A 21,078-nucleotide genomic window follows, 5' to 3' on the forward strand; every position below is an offset into this window, starting at 1 on the left:
ATCGTTACACAAGTTGCAGATAATCAGAAACGAACCATGACTACAAAGCATAGAAGGAGTTCTGGTGTGGGTTCAAATCCCCAGCACCCGTATAGAAATCAAAGCACAGTAATAAATGCTTTCAAGCCCAGTTCTGGGAAGGAAAGAGGTAGAAGTGGGATGAGTCTCAGGGCTCACTGCCCACATCGCTAAACCTCATCAGTGAGCTGCTGCAGTGAGAGACTTCAGCTTAAAAATAAGGTGCATAGACATGCAGTTCACACATTAAGTACTACTGTAAAAGGTTGATTAGATATAGCTTTAAATGCAAGAAAATTGGAAAATTTCAGGTTATTCTATGTTGATATACACAAAATATGTTCTTTAAAAAGAAAATAACATGAAGAACAACTAAGAAAGATATTGGTCATCTACATCTGGAGTTCTCATGGATATGAGTCCTTGGTCACTCACGCACTCCCACAGGTGTATATGTACACAAACATACACACACACACACACACACACACACACGCAGAGAGAGAGAGAGAGAGAGAGGGAGAGAGAGACAGAGACAGAGACAGAGACAGAGAGACAGAGAAATTCCATTTTCTCTTAAGCTGCACAAGCAGATTTGGATCCTCAAAACCCACGTGCATAAATCAGTTGTTCCCTGACCTGCAACATGTGCTTTATTGGTATGCCACACTCACAGTAAACAAGCAAACAAACAAGTAAACAGCATCTCTGAGAAAAGAAACACAAGTATTTCCTCCCTGTGCCACTTTCACACAAGCTTTGAAGAATTTCCACTGTTAGAGATAATTAGTTCCTGTGAGCAGAGCAAAAAGTACAAGTTACATGAATTTGTCACCAAAATTGTCTGTCATGACTAACTGAAAAACCTCACACTTACTTACATCACACTTTTTGATTCAACCCCTCTGGGCTTTAATTAAGAACAAGCCTCTGGAAAGATCAGAGAAGCCCCCTGTGTCTCTAGAAATGAAGGTCTCCTTTGGATGGAGAATTCCAAGTCGTTGTCAGTTCAAGGCTTTCTTGTTTCAGGGGCAAATTGCAAACATGGCTTATAAGCAAAACTGGCACTTGACCAAGACTTCTTCACCCAAAGTTCTCTGGCAAACCTCAGACTCATATGGAAGTGGAGACAGCTCTTTGAGTTATCTATCGTAGTCTCTCTATATTTACCTTTTCACAGACTTGTTCCAATTTCGGATGAATTGGCTGACTGGAGATGCTATAACTAGACTGTGGTAAATGACCAGCCTTTTTCACTTACTTATTTGTTCATAATACAGGGTCTCATTCTGCAACTGTGGCAGTTCTGGAGCTCATTATGTGAGCCCAAGTGAATGAGGATTTGAACTCATTGTAATTCTCCTGCCTCAGGTACTGGTAGGCATATCCTACCATCCCTGCTTTGATAACCATCGTTTAATGCTATGGAAAAGCTTATTGAGAACCTTCAGCCTTCTCAGCCTTTAAAACAGTTTTAGTCTTTAAGCTGATATACAAAGTAATGGTTTATGCCTCTTCACACATATCTGTCTTCTCACTTTATTGTCATTCATACTCTGTCCTCACTTTCCTCTCCACCAGCGCCCTGCCCCACTTAGGCTGATTCTTTTCCTCCTACCCTGCTTTTGGTTTTACATCACATACATTCCATTGCCACCCTTATTCCTTTTCAGAACCCTGACTTTCTAGTTTGATAGCCTTCGCACACAACTCTACCATGTTATATATCTACATTATATACTTATGTTTTATATGTATTTTATGTAATTTTAAGTCTGGATTAACCATATAATAGGAAGTGTAGAGTATTTGTCTTTAATCTGTCTTTTTTAAGAATAAATATGACATCTTTATGCTGACTATAATTCCATTGTGTATATATATACCAATTATCTTTGAATTCATCTATTGATGGATATCTGGGCTGATCTCACTTCCTGGTTATTGTGAATAGTGAAGCTATGGATGTGCAAGTGTCTCTGTTGAACATTAAATCCTTCAATTCTGTACCCATATGTGGTATATGGTAGGATTGTGTGGCAATTCTGTTTTTTTTTGGGGGGGGAGGGGAAGTGGGTGTGAAGGGAGATGGAAGCTTTGTACTGATTTCCATTGTCAACTTTTTCAAAAAATATTTTCATCATGTGAACTTGTACATAACCCAAATGTTAATTAACGAATGAATAGTTATATTGACTATTTTAAAATGAAGAGAATCACATTTTAAATGTTATTGACAGGAATAAATACACATCCACCATCATTAAACTGACATAGTTTGGTTGGGATAATGTATAAAGCTCCCTTGTAACAATTTTCACAAGGTAGAAGGATTTTCTTTTATATTCATTTATTTCAGTGTTATGAGTATTAACGTTCAGCTGCATGTACATATGTGTATCATGTGCGTGTAGTGCCTGCAGAGGTCTGAAGAAGGGTCTGAACTCCCTGTGACTTGAATTACAGATGATTGAGAACCACCTTCTGAGTACTGGGAATGGAATGTGGGTCCTCTGTAAGAACAGCAAATGTTCTTCACCTCAAGGCCATCTTTCCAGCCCCGGATGCAAAGGATGTTAAAATGGGAATTCATCTCTACATAAAACTTGCATGCAATGACTTATTTTTTTATAGCACAGCCAGACATGCAGAGAAAAAGGACATACTGACATAAATAACAATTCTTTTGTCATCAAAGTTGAGTCTCTAAAGGAATGTTCATATCGTCTGTATCTTCTTAAAAATGTAAGACATTCTGGCCTGCTGTTCATTAGTCGATTTTGCTAAAAATTCATTATTAAAAAAAAAACCAATATTTGGGGGATATTAATTGAGATTACTGGAAGCTCCAGTTCTTGCTGGGTTCTAGCTCCATCATAGTACAATCTGCACTGACACCACCAAGCCAGCTTGGGTTGCCACAGCAGTTTCTCAGGTGTCCTGAAGGGCTCATGTGTGTTTCACTAAAAACAATCAATATTGAGCATCTTAAATAAATGCATTTAAATATATTACTTTAGTGGACAATTAAATCTTTAAAATTGTTCATCTATGCTTTCACAAAGACAATATGAATATAAACATAAAACTTATCGTTTCAATCAGAAGTTTCTTTTATCTAAAGAAAAGCACAGTGTCTCAACCTAAAACATGGTTTGGGGGACGGTGGTTTTATTTGTTCAGAAATGCAGACAGTCTCTCTCCTTTCTTTAGGCTATCATTTAAAATGTTATGAAAATGTAGCGTTATGTAAGTGTCCCAATGATTAAAAAATCTTGCTTCTCAGACTGTCTTTAAAGTTAGCAAACATTTAGCAGTTGGTCTTGTCTCTCCTGGGGCAGATAAGACACTATGTACAGGGATACTAACACAGTGCAAACTGCTTGCTATTTGTTTAGTCAGGAGAACCACATTTTGGGGGAGACAGAAAGGACGGGTTCAGCATTGGCAGCTGCAGCGAGACAACTGTCCAGGGCTCTGAGCCATCTGCCTGCTTTAAGGCAAGAGAGATGTCACTTCCCTTCTGAACCTGAGAATCCTGTGACATCTCTCCAGCTTCTCCAGACTGCCTGTACTTTTTCATTGTACCTATCAACGAGATATACTGTAACTTTTAAACACTTGCCTAAAATAAGCAGAATTGAAGTTTATGTTGCAGCTGTATAACTCAATGCATCATTATTATTACAACTTACCTTTCTCTTTTGCATGGTGAATCATTCAATAATGTAGCACTCTGTCCGTGTTAAACTCTCAACCTTTGTGTATGTGACTAAGATTTTAGATGTAAATAAATGAGAGATGAAAATACAGCCACTGATAGACAGAGACACTGCTGGTTATGTGGAGAATGCATCAACTCATGTATGGAAATTTACTAAAAGTGATACCCAAAGAAGCATTTGCCACTAAAAGAGACTCACTGCTGTGCACTTTCACAGTGTGCCAGCTTTAAGCTTGCTCCAAGCCCATTGCTTCCATGCTTTGCCATCTCTCTAGGCCATGTTAAAAATATAAACAAGTAAACTCCCAAGGAAATTTTAGAGTGTATGCAATAGAATTGCCACCACACTGTTTGTCTTGATTCCCTTGCTTACAGAGTTACTGTGATTGGTAATACAGATATGTAGATGTTTAGATTCTACTTTCTTTTCCTGTTTTTTTTGTGTCAGTACGCACCTTGGTATATATGTTTGCAATGTGTGTGTGTGAGTGACTGTGTACATGAGTGTGCATGTATGTGTGCATGTTAACCTGCGGTTGATGGAAGTCATCATCCCTGATCACCCTTTCACATTATTCAGTGAGAAAGGTTCCCTCTATCCAATCCAGAGTGCACCAACGTGAGTAGTGTTGCTTGCCAGTTTTCTCTTGGGATCTCTGTCTCTGTCTTCGGAGGGTGAAATTACAGGAAGGGCACCATGATCACTACCACCACGCATGTGGGTTCACGGTCTGAGGACTCTACTCATACTTGTGTGGCCAACACTTTAATCTCTGAGCCTACAATCCTTTTAAAAGGTAAAATAAAATTATCCATCTTGAAAGAAACCATTCTCTTTTTAGTTATAGAATATAATTCTGGCTAAAAATTCAAGTCAAATTTTTGCTTCACAAGTCTTCAGTTATAGTAAGTTATGTAAATTGTGATGTTAACTTGGTAATCTCTAGAATCACCTAGGAGTTGGGAAACTGGGCATGCTTATTGGGGATTATATTAATTAGGTTAGATGTGGTGGCACCATTCACTTGGCTGGAATCCCGCACTCTGTAAGGATGAGAAAATAAACTGAGCACAAGCATTTACTGCTGTCTACTTTCTCTCTGCAGCTGCAATATGATCATTGGCTTTAAACTCCTCCCACCTTGATTTCCTTGACATGATAGACTACACCCTCAAACTGTACCCAAAATAAGCCCTTTCTCCAGTAAGTTGTTTTTGCGGGGTTATTTTGTGGCAGCAACTGGAAAAGTCACTAAGACGTCAAGTGTCCTTCAGGGTTAACACAACTCTAACAAATTAGAGAATGGTGGGGGGGGAATATGTAACATACAGTTATGCTAATTCAGATATCCTGAAAGGTTTAAGTCAATGAACTAGGAAGAACAGTAAAGATTCTTCACTTTGGAGCTGAATGCATTTGGCAGGGCTGTAGTGCATCATCTTCTCAAGGGTATTCGCGGTTGATTTTGCATTCATTGCATACACATCGTGAACATGAGGGGGTAGGATGAGAGTCCTGCAGGTTTCTTACTGTTTGGACATTTCTTTCAAGATCACAGATGCCTGTTATTCACACATGGATACTGAATGAAACACATCCAGTCCAAGCGAGAAAGGTGTTTGTTCTTCTTCTTTTTTTTTTCCAGAAATATCCATCGTCTCTGCTCATCTGTGAGCAGTTTGAACTCTGATGTCTCTTCCTTTTCCAGTCCCACAAAACTTGGAATCCATGACTCTGGCAAAAGACATAAAACTTATGCTACGACCAAGAAGCTTCTTAAGCTAAAATAACAAATTGTTCCATCAGTCTCTTAATGCCAATGTTTTCTCAGCTATCTTCTAAGACTTTCACTTACCTGGCAAAATAAACTTGAGTTTTTGTTTTTTTTTGTTTTTTTTTTGTTACATAAAAATGTCATCAAAAATCTAGTTGCTATATTGTCATCTAGTTAAAATTTATTTTTTTGTTTATTCATTACTGTGTTTATGTGCTATGTTTATGTATAGGTATGTGTACCACAGAGCATATGTAGTGATCAGAGGAATAGTCTGTGGATTCAGTTTATTCCTTATCTCCTGTAGGTTCTGGGGATCAAAGTCAAGTCACCAGACATTTGCAGAAAGCACCTTTACCTGATGAATTGTCTCAGAATCCCCGAAGGAGCTATTTCTTAAACACCTGTTAAGTGCATAGAGCTTTGATGTATGACAGCACGTGGTAGGAAGTTGTGAGAACGACCATGCTTTCTAGAAGAAACACGGACTGGCTCTGCTTGGAGTAGCTCCAGAAGCTTTCCAAAGGGGGTTCCCACTGAGTTGTGCTTTTAATGAAGAACACTGCACTATTTTTGTATTGTGTGTGTTTGTGTAGTAGAGGTGCGTGTATGCAGCACCTAGTATAGCATGAATAATGAAAAATTATCTTTCACCAAGTGAGCACGTAGATAAAATAGTAGGGGAGGCTGTAGTCTTTATTATAGTCAACTGCAACAGAATTAGTCTTAAAAAAAGACAGCAATTAGATTTCCTAGTTTTCCATTTTCTGTCTGTATCCTGTACCAAGCTTTACAGGCTGCAGTTTCTGTTATGACCAATTTGAAGTTTTATCCTCAGAAAACTAGGAACATGCTGGGCAAGCCTCTTCCCACCCTCACCCCCCTTTGCACCATGTATTCTACTATTAATAGGATGGATAAGACAAACACAAAACAGAAACCTAAAACACAGGAAACCAGCATATGCATAGAATTCCAGATCATTGCAACCTCAGCTGAGGTGTTTGAGATTTTGTTTTACTTTATTTAAATTTCAGATTTTGGAATCTCCCTTGCTGTCGTATAGTGGAAGGTTGGAGCCTTTCATCTCATTTTAAATGTGTACATGTAACAAAATTGGATGCTAGTGCCTGTTGTGAATGGAAGATAAAATTTCTGTGATATTTTCCAACATTGCTTCCAGCCCCCAAACTCATAATTTGGCAAAGACATGAAGACCTAACTCTGGCCTCATCTTCTGGGTCCAAGTACTTTCAATAATACTTTGCTGTGTTTCGTTGCAAAGGGAACGAGAAATAGAGACCTTTTTAGATTTTCTCTTCTAATTTTAGCAAAATCCACAGTGATGTTTAGCTTTGCCAATTTGCCACAAACTGGATTCACCTGGGGTGATAATGTCAATGAAAGATCAATAAAAGATTGTCTACTTTAGGTTGGCCTGTAGGTATCTTTGTGGGGCAATTGTCTTAGTAATGTTAATTGCTATGGAAAGACTCAGCCAGGTATGGGAGGCAACAATTCCTAGGCTCCAAATAAACTGTGTGTGAGTATAGAAACTGATCTATTACTATCTATGTATTCTTTTCTCTCGCCTCTTGATTGTTATGATGAGTTATTTCAAGTTTCTTGCTGCTCTGACTTCCTATAATAACGTTCTATAACCTGGAATTATGAGTGAAAATGAACCTTTCTTCTCTAAACTGTTTTTTGGTTGGGTATTTTATCATATCAACAGGGAAAAAAATTCTAGAACTTATGCATATTCATGTAGAAGCATCCTGTTAACAAGATGAGTTTTATTGTTGGCATTTGATGATCAGAGAATCACTGTCAGAGTGAGTGAGGTTGTATCTGGCCTTCTCTTTTGTACACCATGTTGTACCTTGTCTTGTGGCCTCATGGGCTTTTCTAAAGAATTTCTTCTACCTCAAAACTTTCATTTTTGTGAAGTACTCTTGAAAACAGAAGCTTTCAAATCCAAAAGAATGAATTTATAATGGTGGATTTCAGGAAGCATGAGTGTCCAGTGTTGAGAGCAGAGTGTAAGCTGAAAAGTAATCAAATGGAAAATAGGAGGGAATGGAATCCACAGAAAAACCAAAGAGACATTAGCTGAGAATGAAGGTGGGCATGGAGCTGTGATTATTGGTAAGAAGATAAAATGAGTGGTACCGGCAAAAAGAAGGTGATTTCTAATGTTAAGAAACAATTTCTGTCACCTAGTGGTCACAGGTTCATAGAACCAAAGATTACTTATAATACTCAGATATGATATTCTCTTCCTCCCCCAATCTTCAAATTAAACAAATAACAACCACAAAATCCCATAAATAAATGCCTCAGTACACACACAGAGAGGCCTCTTTTTAATTAAATTTTTATTTTTTGAATTAATAACAGTTTATTTACTTTATATCCCAGCTGTAGCCCACTCCCTCCTCCCCTCCCAATCTCACCCTCCTTTCCTCATCTCCTCCTATGCCCCTCTCCAATTCCAAGGATAGGGGAGGTCCTCCACCCTTCCATCTGACCCTAGCCTATCAGGTCTCATCAGGATTGGCTGCATTGTCCACTTATGTGGCCTGGCCAGGCTGCTCCCCGCTCAGGTGGAGGTGCTCAACGAGCCATCTACTGAGTTCATGTCAGAGACAGTCCCTGTTACCCTTACTAGGGAACCCACTTGGAAACTGAGTTGGATACTGAGCAGGGGTTCTAGGTTATCTCCATGAATGGTCCCTGGCTGGAGTATCAGTCTTAGAAAAGAACCCTGTGCCCAGATATTTTCTATGCTTGTGGAGATTCTGTCTTTTCCAGGTCTTACTATTTCCCCCTTTCCTAAGATTCCCTGCACTCTGACCAAAGTTTGCTTATGAGTCTCATTGTCTGCTTTTCTACAATGCTGGGTAGAGTCTTTGAGAGGCCCTCCATGATAGGCTCCAGTCCTGTTTCTTGTTTTCTCCTCCTTCCAATGTCCATCCCATTTGCCTTTCTGAGTGAGGATTGAACGTCTTACCCAGGGTCCTCCTAGCTTAGCTTCTATATGTGTACAGATTTTTGTAGGTTTATACAATATTATATGTCTAGTATCTACTTATAACTGAGTAAATACTGTGTGTGTCTTTCTGTTTCTGGGATACCTCACTCAGGATAATCTTTTCTAGTTCCCACCATTTACCTGCAAATTTCATGATTTCCTTGTTTTTAATTGCTGAGTAGTATTCCATTGTGTTAATGTACCACAATTTCTGTATCTATTCCTCTGTTGATGGACATCTGGGTTGTTTCCAGGTTCTGACTATTATGAATAAAGCTGCTACCAACATGGTTGAGCAAATGCCCTTGTTATGTACTTGAGCATCTTTTGGATATATGCCTAGGAGTGGTATAGCTGGATCTTGAGGAAGCACTATTCCTAAATTTTCTGAGAAAGCACCAAATTGATTTCCAATGTGATTGTACATGTTTACATTCCCACCAGCAATGGAGGAGGGTTCCCCTTTCTCCACATCCTCTCCACTTGAGTTTTTAATCTTAGCCATTCTGATGGGTGTAAGATGAAATTTCATGGTCTTTTTAATTTGCATCTCCCTGATGGCTAAGGACATTGAGCGTTTCTTTAAGTATTTCTCTGCCATTCTATATTCCTCTACAGAGAATTCTCTGTTTAGCTCTGTACCCCATTTTTAATTGGATTATTCGATTTGGTGATTTTTAAATTCATTAGTTCTTTATATATTCTGGGTATTAGCTCTCTGTCAGATATAGGGTTGGTGAAGATCTTTTCCTAATCTGTAGGCTGTCGTTTTTTTCTGACGACAGTGTCCTTTGCTTTACAGAAGCTTTTCAGTTTAATGAGGTCCCATTTATTGATTGTTGATCTCAGAGCCTGTGCTGTTGGTGTTCTCTTCAGTAAGTTGTTTACTGTACCAATGAGTTCTAGGTTCTTTCCCACTTTTTCTTCTAACCGATTTAGTGTGTTTGGTTTTATGTTGAGGTCTTTGATCTACTTGGACTTTAGTTTGGTACAGGGTGATAAATATGGGTCTATTTGCATTTTTCTACATGCAGACATCCAGTTAGACCACCATCACTTGTTGAAGATGTTGTCTTTTTCCATTGTATGGTTTTGGCTTCATTACCAAAAATCAAGTATCCATAGGCATGCACACCTGTTGCGAGCCGCATAATCGTCTCGCCAGCAAGAACGCATGTGGACAACAGGATCCTTCTGCAGCAAGCTTTATTGCAGTCAAACGATGAAAGGAGGAAGACCCCGAGCCCCGAAGTGGCACTGTTTATATAAGCCCTGCTCTCACCAGAGTGGTGTGAGATGACATATCATTCCCTGATTGGCTGCTCATCCATGGTGTGAGATGACGTATCATCCCCTGATTGGCTGCTCACCCATCACCCCATATGATGCCCCGGGCTGGGCTCGTGACGACAGTTGCCCAACGGTCATAACGGTTTACCAGTTTTGAGGGCAGAAGCCAGCGCCATGGCAACCAAACCCCGGCTCTCCACATACACCTCTTAAAACTGACATGTGGTTATGAAAGTACTATTGAACAAAAGGCTAATTTTTCATCTGATAAGTGTATATTTAATGCATGTATTATAACATATAGCGTCTTATCATCTATCTGCATACCTCCCTCTTTCTTTCTCTTTCTCTTTCTCTCTTATCCATCCATCTAACCAATCCATCCATCCATCCATCCATCCAACCATATATCCATACATAGCTTCCAGAGTGATATTCAAGATATATTAGAGTTTCTATATTTTTATCACAGTGTAAAACAATTCAGGTTTTTGCTGATAACCTAGATCAGAGATTGTTCAAATGAGAAAATCAGAAACTATGTGTAGCTAAACCTAATGAGCAAGAACACTCAGTGTAGAACATCAGGGTGAGAAGTATAATGAGGAGTTATTCAAGAGACAGTGAACTAAAACAAGCAACCAAGCAAACAACAAAATAAAATGCAGATATAATAAACTTGGAAGGGAGACTTCTAAATGACTGTGACTATACAAAGTAGAACCCTATCCTGTAAATGGCAAACACATATGAACACACATATTTAATGTTTATTTAAATATACATTAATTATTTTTTTACTTTTATCTTGATTGCCACTTCCCCTCCTTTTCCTCCTAGTCCCTCCCTCTAACCTCCCTTCCCTGCCATTCCTTCCTCTCTCTCTCTCCTCAGAGAAAGGTAGGCCAGACATTTATATCAACCTGCCTGGGCATATCATGATTCAGTAGGATTGGGTACATCTTCTCCTAGTCTCCCCTAGCTGGGCTGACAAGGAAGCTCAACTAGGGGAAATGCAGGCAGCAGAGTCAGAGACATTGCCTGCTCCAGTTGTTAGGGGACCCACAAGGAAACCGAGCTGCACATCTGTTACACATGTGTAGGGGGGTCTAAGTCCATCCAAATTATGCTCTCTGTTTGGTGGTTCAGTCTTTGTTGGTCCCCATGCACCCAGGATAGTTGATACTATATATTTCCTTGTGGTGTCCTTGACCTCTCTGTTTCTTTAGTCCTTTGTCTATGTCTTCCTTGAGCTCTGCCTGATATTTGACAGTGGATCTCTGGATCTGTTTCCATCAGCTGCTGGGTGAAATCTCTCAGGGGAAAGTTATGTTAGGTTCCTGTATGCATGAATTTCAGTGTATGATTAATAGTGTCAGGGGTTGGCTTTCTTCCATAGAATGGGTCTCAGGTTGGGCTAGCCATCAGTTGGTCATTTCCTCAACTTCTACTCTATCCCTGTACATATTGTAGGCAGGATAAACTTTGGGTCAAAGGTTTTGTGGGTAGGTTGGTGTCCCCATTTCTCCATTGGAAGTCTTGTCTGGTTACAGGAAGTGGCCATTTCAGGTTCCAGATCTCCAGTTGCTAAGTCTTAGCTAGGGTCATCTTCATAGAATCCTGGGAGTTTCCCTATTCTAAGGTTCTGGCTAACCCCAGACCTTCCTTCTCCACCAATTTCAGTTCTCTTTCCCAGTTTTCTCTCTTGCTATCCTCCCGACACTTGACTCCTCTTGTTCCCTTTCTCACCCCTTTCCTTACCCAGCTCTCCATCCACTTCTGATGTCTATTTTTTTTCTCAATTTGGCAGTTTTTCAGAAAATTGGAAGTAGTTCTACCTCAAGATCTAGTTATGCCACTCTTAAAGATGCACTACCACACCACGAGGACACTTGCTCAACTATGTTCATAGCAGCTTTATTGATAATAGCTAGAATCTGGAAGTAATCTAGGTGTCCCTCAATATAAGAATGGATATAGGAAATGTGGCATAGTTACATAACAGAATAGTATTTAGTTATTAAAAACAAAGACAATAGGCAATTTTGAGGCAAATGGGTGGAATGATAATATATTATCCTGAGTGAGGTAACCCAGATACAGAAAGATAAGCATGGTATGTTCTCACTTATAAGTAGATAGTAGCCACTAAAATGCAGGATAACCATGTTACAAATCCATAGACTCAAAGAAACTAAGTAACAGTGGAGGCCCAAGCAAGGATCCTTGAATCTCAGTCAGATCAGGACAAAAAAAAAATTACCTCCAATATCTAGGAAGGAGAAAAAAAATTACATTTTCTTGTGTTTTTGACAGCATGAAATTGAGAAAAGTGGCTAACTATAAGTACTAGAATAACACCTATCTATCTATCTATCTATCTATCTATCTATCTATCTATCTGTCTATCATCATCTGTCTACTTAGTGTCTCTGTGAGTGAGTGTGTATGGGGAGGTGTAGTGGGGTGTGTATGCATGGTTCCATACACCCTGTGCTAGGAGTGGAATGTGTACACAAAAGCAGAAGATAAACTATGAGAGTAGGGTTCATCTTTCCATCACATGTGTTCTAGGGATTGAATTCAGATTTCCAAGTTTGGTGGCAAGACCCTTTACCCACTGAGCTCTCTTGCCAACCCCTAGGGTACTAGGCATATTTTTCTTGCCATATCAAATATGTTCATTCATTAATAAAAGCAGGAATTGAAGAAAAGAAGATACATCTTTGAGATTTTTGTACTACAAAACAGGAGCCATCCCATACTTCTGACTACCCAAGGGCAGTCCAGGCAACATCCAGAAGCTGAGATTTCCACATTCAGCTCTCTCTAGGTTGATAAACACCTTGCAAGATTTAAGTGATATAAGCCTTAAATCTTGATTTGATCATAATGACTTTGTTTTCTCTGCTTTCTTACCTTCTTCTTCTGCAAATAGTATTGCCACTAATCCAGTAGTTTATTGCCACGAATTAGTGTTTAATAGAGAGATGTATGAGTGTGTGAGTTGAGGCCAGCCCGTAGATGAGAAGAGCCCGGAGCCATTCTGCACTATGACTTTACCTAAATAGTGATAGGAAGATGTCTGAAGATGGTTCCAAAAGCAAACAATCATGTAGCTTTGGCTATCATCAATACTGTTTGTATATTTTTAAAGTAGTTTGGATATGGTGAGTACAATCAGCATTCCTGACTAAGAGTAAAAGTCCTAGAGACAAACTCTCAAATACAACTGTAGGATTCTGATGGTAGCGGTTCAGTATCTCATCTGTAAAATGGCTCTTCCAAAGTTTGTTGAAATACTCAGCAAAATGGTAATATACACAGTAACTTCTCAATACATGTCACCTTGGTCAGACTACTAACTGTGTACAAAGCATGTGCACGGGGGTCTTTTCTGGGATTGATGCTCCGACCATGGCCAATGCATGGAGATGGGCTGGAGCTCCTGCACAGATGTGGCCCATGGTGACTCAGTCTCCGGGTGGGTTCCCTGGTGATGGGAGCATGGACTGTCTCTGATATGGAATCTGTGGCTGGCATTTTGGTCACCAACCCTTGAGGGGTGAGCAGCCTTGCCAGGCCATGGAGGAGGACGGTGCAGGGGGTCATGATGAGACCCGGTGGACTGGGGTTGGAAGGAGGGGGGAGGACTTCCCCTGTCCATGGACTTGGGGAGGAGCAGGGGAGGAGAGGACAGAGGGAGGGTGGGAGGGGAGGAGGGGGGCTGCAGCTGGGATACAGAGTGAATAGACTGTAGTTAATGAAAAAGTAAATGAATTAAAAAAGAAAAAAAGACCATGTGTGGAAGACATGGGTAGAAGCAAAACATCAAAGATTAATAAGACCTGAAAAGTGCCCAAAAAGAGCTTACGATTTAACAATGAAACATACACACACATGCATACACACACACACACACACACACACACACACACACACACACCAATTGTATACAAAATTATCTGTGTAGTTTGAAGGTCATGCATAGGGTATAAATTAAGTAGGTACTAAATATGAAAACAGGCACAATCAGGCTCCAAAGTGAGATTTTAGTGTTAAGAAGAAGACCCAGTATTTCTCAGGGACCCTCTGTTTTATTGAACAGGAGTTCAGGCCAGATGGAGGCTTGAGAAGCTTTAAAATCTGTTCAAGAAACATGATGGATGGTCAAGCATTCTGGATCTAAGATGTTTTATTTTTAAGCCTCTGCTTAGGTTCTCATTTCTCAACACACATTCTTCTTTTTGGAAAAAAAAAAAAAACAACTCAATAATATCAAGTCCCTTGCTGTGCATTTTTATTATAAATAAAAACTTTCACAAGACACTAGCCTCAAAGACTGAGAGATCAATATGTTCAACAATAAATATCCAATATTCAGCAAAAGATACATAATTTCCCCAGCGGAATGTTAGCTATAAATAGTCAGTAAACTGTTGCCAGAATAATGCTCCTTTGGCATGTTGAAATAATCAAGTAACATTCTTGAAAGATGAATTACAGTCTGGATTTGCATAACTTGGATTCAATACATTGACACAATATTTGCATTGGAAACATATCTAAAGCTAACCAATGGAAAGAATACACAATTTTACCAACATGCTTATACATTAATAACATTACTTGGCAATCTGATGTCTCAAGACCCAGGGTGAATTACTTATTAAAAACTCATATACAGCTATCTGTCTTTATCATTCTTTCTGGATGAGCCATAATGGTTCTGATTGTTTTCAAAATTATATTTGGACAGGATATGACTGCTACATGAGACCTCTCAAACCAATATCATTTCCCTTACCCATAAAATACATTATACTGTTGTGTGCATTGAGCCAAATCATTAATGAAAGAAGCATAACCTAACCTTTGTGCCTCTGATTTGACCAGCAGTTACACTGGAGCAAGCTAACATCTTGGAAATTGTTTAAAAAGTGAAGCTAACATGATTATGAATATTTATGGCAGATTCACTTATTTCTTGAAACTTCATCCTGCCATCTGAACCATTTCATTATTCTTAACCATTTTCTAAGAGGTTAACTGTAAGATAGAAAAATAATATCTGAGGCTTACATCATTTGAGAAACCACATTACTGTTCCTAGATCGAGCCCTTCTCTCTATTTCTAAAGAATTGTGTAAAAGCTAAAATAATTAGTTAAACCCTGTAAAATGTGCAAACTGGGGAGCGTATCAATTCAGCCTTCACCTTTTTCAGCTTTAAAAAAGGCTCTACCCAGCAGGGTATTAAAGCAGATGGTGGGACTCAGAGCCAAACTTTGGGCAGAGTGTAGGGAATCTTAAGAAAGAAGGAGGAGATAGGAAGACCTGGAGGGGACTGGAGTTCCACAAGGAGAGCAACAGAACCAAAATATCTGGGCACAGGGATCTTTTCTGAGACTGATACTCCAAGCAAGGACTGTGCATGGTGATAACCTAGAACCCCTGCACAGATGAAACCCATGGCAGCTCAGTGTCCAAGTGGGTTTCCTAGAAATAGGACCAGGGGCTGTCTCTGACATGAACTCAGTGGCTGGCTCTTTGGTTATCTCCTTTTGATGGGGGAGCAGCCTTACCAGACCACAGAGGACTATAACCCAGACAGTTCTGATGAGACCTGATAGGCTAAGGTCAGATGGAAGGGGAGGAGGACCTCCCCTATCAGTGGACTGGGGAAGGGAAATGGGAGGAGAAGAGGGAGGGTGGGATTGGGAGGGGATGAGGGAGGGTGCTACAGCTGGGATATAAAGTGAATAAATTGTAATAAATAAATAAATAAATAATTTAAAAATGCTTGGAAGGCAACCACTTTCCTGCGATGACTATCTTGATAGACTGCAAAAGTTTCAGTTTTTGTGTAGAAAGCAGCACCTAGTAGACAGTGCTTTACTGCTAATCCAATGTGCAGTTTCTGGACAAGGTAAATTCAGGTCTCTGAATCTAACAATGACTCAGCTTTTCATACACACATAGAATGAAAGAATTCTTTTCTTTTCTCTCTCTTTTTTAATGAAATTCAAAATGATAAACAAGCCTGAGTAAAATTTAGTTAACTATTTGTACTTCTATTTCATTATTGTTTTTCCCTTTCTCCTAAGAAATTTTAGAAAAGTAGATATAAAATATACATTCTACCTTACAGATATGAAAGAATGAATGCAGCTTACTACAGAGGAAGACCCACTTCCCTGAAAATGGGGCAGAGGCATGAAATTACAGTAAAGCATCACCTGATGGTGGCTGGCATAAGGACCTGTGATTTCAGTATGAGAAGACAGCTACTAGTCAGGCTGACCTAACCTTTGGCTATAGACTTACTGATTTTGGAGACTGCAGTCTTAATACCATTACTTTTTATTGCATGCTGGGAAGGGAGGCATGGACCAGACTCTATGTTGGGCTATCTTCCTCTGTGTCTTTCTGGCTTTCACGCATCCATGACCTGTTTGCATATCATTTAATGTGACTTTCTTTGGTTTCAACAGTGGGTAAAGAACATAGGAATTCAACATAGTCTCAATGCATACTAGGGATACATCATTTGATCCATTGCTCAGGAAACAAGGGTATCGATGCCTGTGGGTACATTGAAGGGGGAAAAATACGTTTCTCTTCACTAAGATGCATTTCAAAGAAAAATTCCTTTCTTCTTCTAGAAAATTTACTATTTCAGCTATTTAATGTAATCTTGAGTAATTTAAACGTTTATCATTTTGACTGTTACCACTCTGTGTTTCACACGCCATTCCTTGTAATTGAGCTTACTTTCAAGTATACAAATGTGTGTTTAGTAACACAGCAGCCATTTACAGGTGCTTCCCAAGGCTTCCAAATGGGATTCTGATATTCAGAGCCCACTCACAAAACACTCAGGCATCCATCAGACACAATTACAGAATTTAGACTCGAGTGGAGGTGATTCACTCATTGACAAATAGTGCGTGAGTTAGGTTCTCTCTTCTGCTGGGTGAATTCATGTAATTCTAAAATCCAAGGTTCATCAGGAGCAAGGAAACAGACCTGTGCTGAGCAACAATTCGGCCATGAGAGATGCCTGTGTAGCTGTGACCTCCATCTTTGGAGGAGATAGAAGCATCACTATTCCTTGGTTATTTTTGGAAGGATGCTCCTGTCTGAGGAAGAAAAAAAAGCAAGAAAAAATTGGTTTAATTTTCTGCTGTTTTCCCCATTATTTTTTCTTGCTAAAGACTATTCTGCATCCATTGTGCTGACAGAATACAAAGCAAGACAATGTAATGATGCTTAGTAGCTTGTATCACCCTCTCCGATTCCTTGGTATCTATGAGAGCAATAACAGTATTTGAACACATTTTTGTGAAAAAGATTTTGGGCATAGATACAGAAGATATAATCTAAGGTAATTTTCTTCTTATGGACCCAGGATCTTAAGGTGAGGTCTAAGCAGTTGCTAAAATATGAATCACCGGTTATCTCCAAGAACCTCTCCTATCAATGGACTAGTGGAAGAGCAAAATGGGGGGTGGGGTGGGCGGTAGTGTGAGACTAGGATGAGAGAGGGGGCTACAGCAGGGATACGAAGTGAAGAAATTTTAATTAATTAATAATAATAAAAGAACAAGCAAGGAGCACAACTCAGAATGAAATTCTATTAGAATTGTGCATTTTTAAAAAGTCTGCATTTTTCAATACTACAGTCTCTTGATAGAAACATGGCTGCCAAGTTACTTCTCAGAGAGGACACTGTCGTTGGCGAGGTGACTCCTTGCAGCAAGTATGGCCACTGCAGAGAATCAAAGGGATCAGTGTCATTAGTGTTCAAGACATACCATGAGATTTAGTCAAATAGCTGTGACTGTGGCTAAACTTGAGTCATAAACCAAATCATTTGGCATTCTTAATGTAACCCCCTGTGGATACACCCCAAAGTGGGTCAAGGCCCAGAACATTTGAGTTATGTATGTGGCTAAGAATAATGCGAGTTCCATTACTGACCTTGTTTGGCTGTGACGTGAAGATGCGTGGCACTGTATAACAATAAAGTAAACTGCCAAAAGTGCCTTCAAGTGATGCTGGGAGTCTGCCTTAAATTGCAAAAATGTTGAGTGGAAAGCTGAAAAGCTGCCAATGCCCATCTATGGTTTGTAGGAGATAAGCCATTAGTCCTGGTGAAGTATATTGCTTCCTACATTATCATGCTGACAAAATGTGAACTCCCAAGACCCGTGCACTGCTTATCTTCCACCAGAGATATGCCCTTAAGAAAGAGCCTGCATAAGGTCACTGTCTCGGAAACAGATACAACTTTTGGAGGTTATTCGTCATTTGAGAAACAATGGTTTGGAGTCTTAGAGATTATTGGCTTAGTTAATTAAAAGCCAATTGTCCCACCCCCACAACATATAATGAGCCAGCAAATACCTTACAATGACCCTACCACATTCTTTTGCAAATTACTGGATCTAAAAGAGGAGAGTGGCTAAAATCATCTCTAAATATAATTGGGCTGTAACATGCAGTGATATATACATATGTGGAAACTGACATGGAAAACCAGTTTATCCACCAAATTAGAAAATGGGCTAAATATATTGATTATTTCAGGGAATACAGACAAGGGAAAGCTGTAAATCAAATGAAGAAGAGCTTGTGTACTGTCAGGAATGAAGCAGAAACTGAAAACATTAAAACAATTAAACCTATGTTTTGTTCACCCTTAGGAAACACTAAGATTTACCTTAAGGTTTCAGAGTTCGTAAAATATTTCATTTGTTTTTGTAAAGAATTATTAAAATAAGATAAGATACCAGCTGCAATGACTTTAGTCATCCTTATGTCAGATTCTCTTATGGTATCACTTGAGATAGGATGTGGAATGATGGATGTGGACATTTTGATAGCTTTGTAATTGGCTGAAAAACAATATCACCAGAGACTGTGAATCAGACAACAAGGTTAATGTCAAGGGAGATCACAGTGATGCATCAGCAAGCTCCATCCCCAAGATACCAAGAAAGGACACTGTCTAAGGAGTACACCAGTTACCATGGTGATAAGAGAATTTACTGATCACATTTCATCAGGGCTCATTGACCAGTGCAACCCACTGATAGTCTGGCCCACAGGGACATGTATAAACAACCGTCTATCAATCTTCAAACAGTAGGAACCATATTACCTGGAGAAAATGAATCAAATTGGAGCCAACATATCTTAAAAACAAAACAAAAAAAATGAAAATCGTTGTAAAGAATAACTCATTGTTCATTCAAAAATACTGCATGAGATTCTATCACAATGAAACATATATGCAGCTTTGACTAATTCAGATAGAGGAGCCTGCAACTATTAAATCTGAGGCAAAATGTCCATTCAGTAACTGGAAGTAGTCCGAGGGAATCCATTAGGATGCATGTTTTGATTATGAATCTCTTAGGAAATTGCAAATGGTTGAAAAGAAAATTGTTGATGTGGGAAAGATAAAAGTGACTCCAATGATTTCTGTCTGTCTGGAAATCAATTAAAGAAATGGAACTTTGAACAAAGAAACTTCAGAAATAGACACCAATAAGAGGACATGAGCCTCCTTAGAGACTTAAACATTGGAAGCATTTAGAATGAGATTTTTCAGTTCCATTATGTACCAACAACTGAGGGTGATAGATATTTTACTCAAGTGACATAAAATTTTCAGTTGTAACTTTTCACAATTGAGCTAAATTTTTGAGTTTTCAGGTTAAAAAAGTGCTAGTCTATTTTTTTTTCCTATGATTGCATAAAAGAAGAAGCTGTTTCCAAGTAAGCTGATCCCAGTAGAGCAGAGTTTCTTAATGACACAAAGAAACTGTGGTGGGCACTTCCTGATGGCAGCTAAGGGTCCTAGAGGAGATATCACAGCATGTGTTCTCTATGGAAGTACATTGGAGAAGCAAGGAGGGACCAGTATGGTTTCCCTTTGAAAGTGGATCAATAGCTGGAGAAAATCCAGCCTTCCTGAAGACTGGCACTGAGTGACTGTACTGTCTTGATCTACATTACATCACAGCATACGTTATAGCATGATACATTTCTTGGTAAAAGGTCATGTGACGCATTCAACAATTGTCAAATTCCAGTGAATGGAAGATTGAAAATTGATTGACAAATAGATCACTTGATTTGGAGCCAGTTTAAAAAAAAAATCCATGTTCTCACAGCTATCATTTTGAACTCATGTGTTAGCTACTACATGATGCTGACTTTTTACAAACATCTATAAACTTTTGTAATCACAGAAACTTCAGCCTGCTACTATTCTAACTTCACTGGGGAAACTAAGGCTCAGCAAACTGACAGATTGTCCTGACATGTCTCTGCTACTGAGTGTTGTTGAAAATTAAAACTATTATTAACTGGGCTCTGAAGGTGTCTATCCTTCTATTACACCATTTTTTTAAGAGTTCAATAATTAGAAAAAAATAGCAGAACACCTCATAAAACTCCTACATCTTTTATTCTAGAGATTACAATGTCTTTAGAGCACAGTGGAAGAAGGTGTTGGAAACAGAGGAAGAGTTGAAGTCAATAATGATTCTACCTAGCAGTGTATCAAATCAGATGTTGAGACTCATAAACAAAGCTTGAGCAGAGTGCAGGGAATCATATGAAAGAAGGGGCAGTTATCAATCTTCAAGGCCTGGAGAAGACAGGAACTCCACCAGGACCAAATATATCTGGGCACAAGGTTTTTTTTTCTGCGACTGATTCTCCAACCAAGGAACATGCATGGATATAATCTAGAATCCTTGCTGGGATGTAGCCCATGGTTGCTCAGTATGTAAGTGGGTTTCCTAGTAAGGGGAATAGGGACTGACTCTGACATAAATTTGTTGGCTGGCTCTTTGACCTCCTGCCCCTCCCAGGGAGGAGCAGCCCTGCCAGACCACAGAAGAGGACATTGTAGCCAGTCCTGATGAGACTTGATACACTAGGGTCAGATGGAAGGGGAGGAGGACCTCCCCTATCAGTGGACTTAGAGAGGGACAGGAAGGAGATGAGAGAGGGAGAGTGGGATTGGGAGGGAATGAGGAAGGGGCTACAGCTGGGATACAAATTAAATAAACTATAATTAATATAAACATTAAAATTAAAAAAAGTTTGTAAGTGGTGCAAAAAAAAAAAAAAGAAAGAAAGAAAATTATGGGCAGGGGCTGGAGAGATGGCTCAGTGGTTAAGAAAACTGACTGCTCTTCCAGAGGACCTGGGTACAAT

The sequence above is a fragment of the Meriones unguiculatus genome, chromosome 10 (assembly GCF_030254825.1).
Source record: "Meriones unguiculatus strain TT.TT164.6M chromosome 10, Bangor_MerUng_6.1, whole genome shotgun sequence".
NCBI lineage: Eukaryota > Metazoa > Chordata > Mammalia > Rodentia > Muridae > Meriones > Meriones unguiculatus.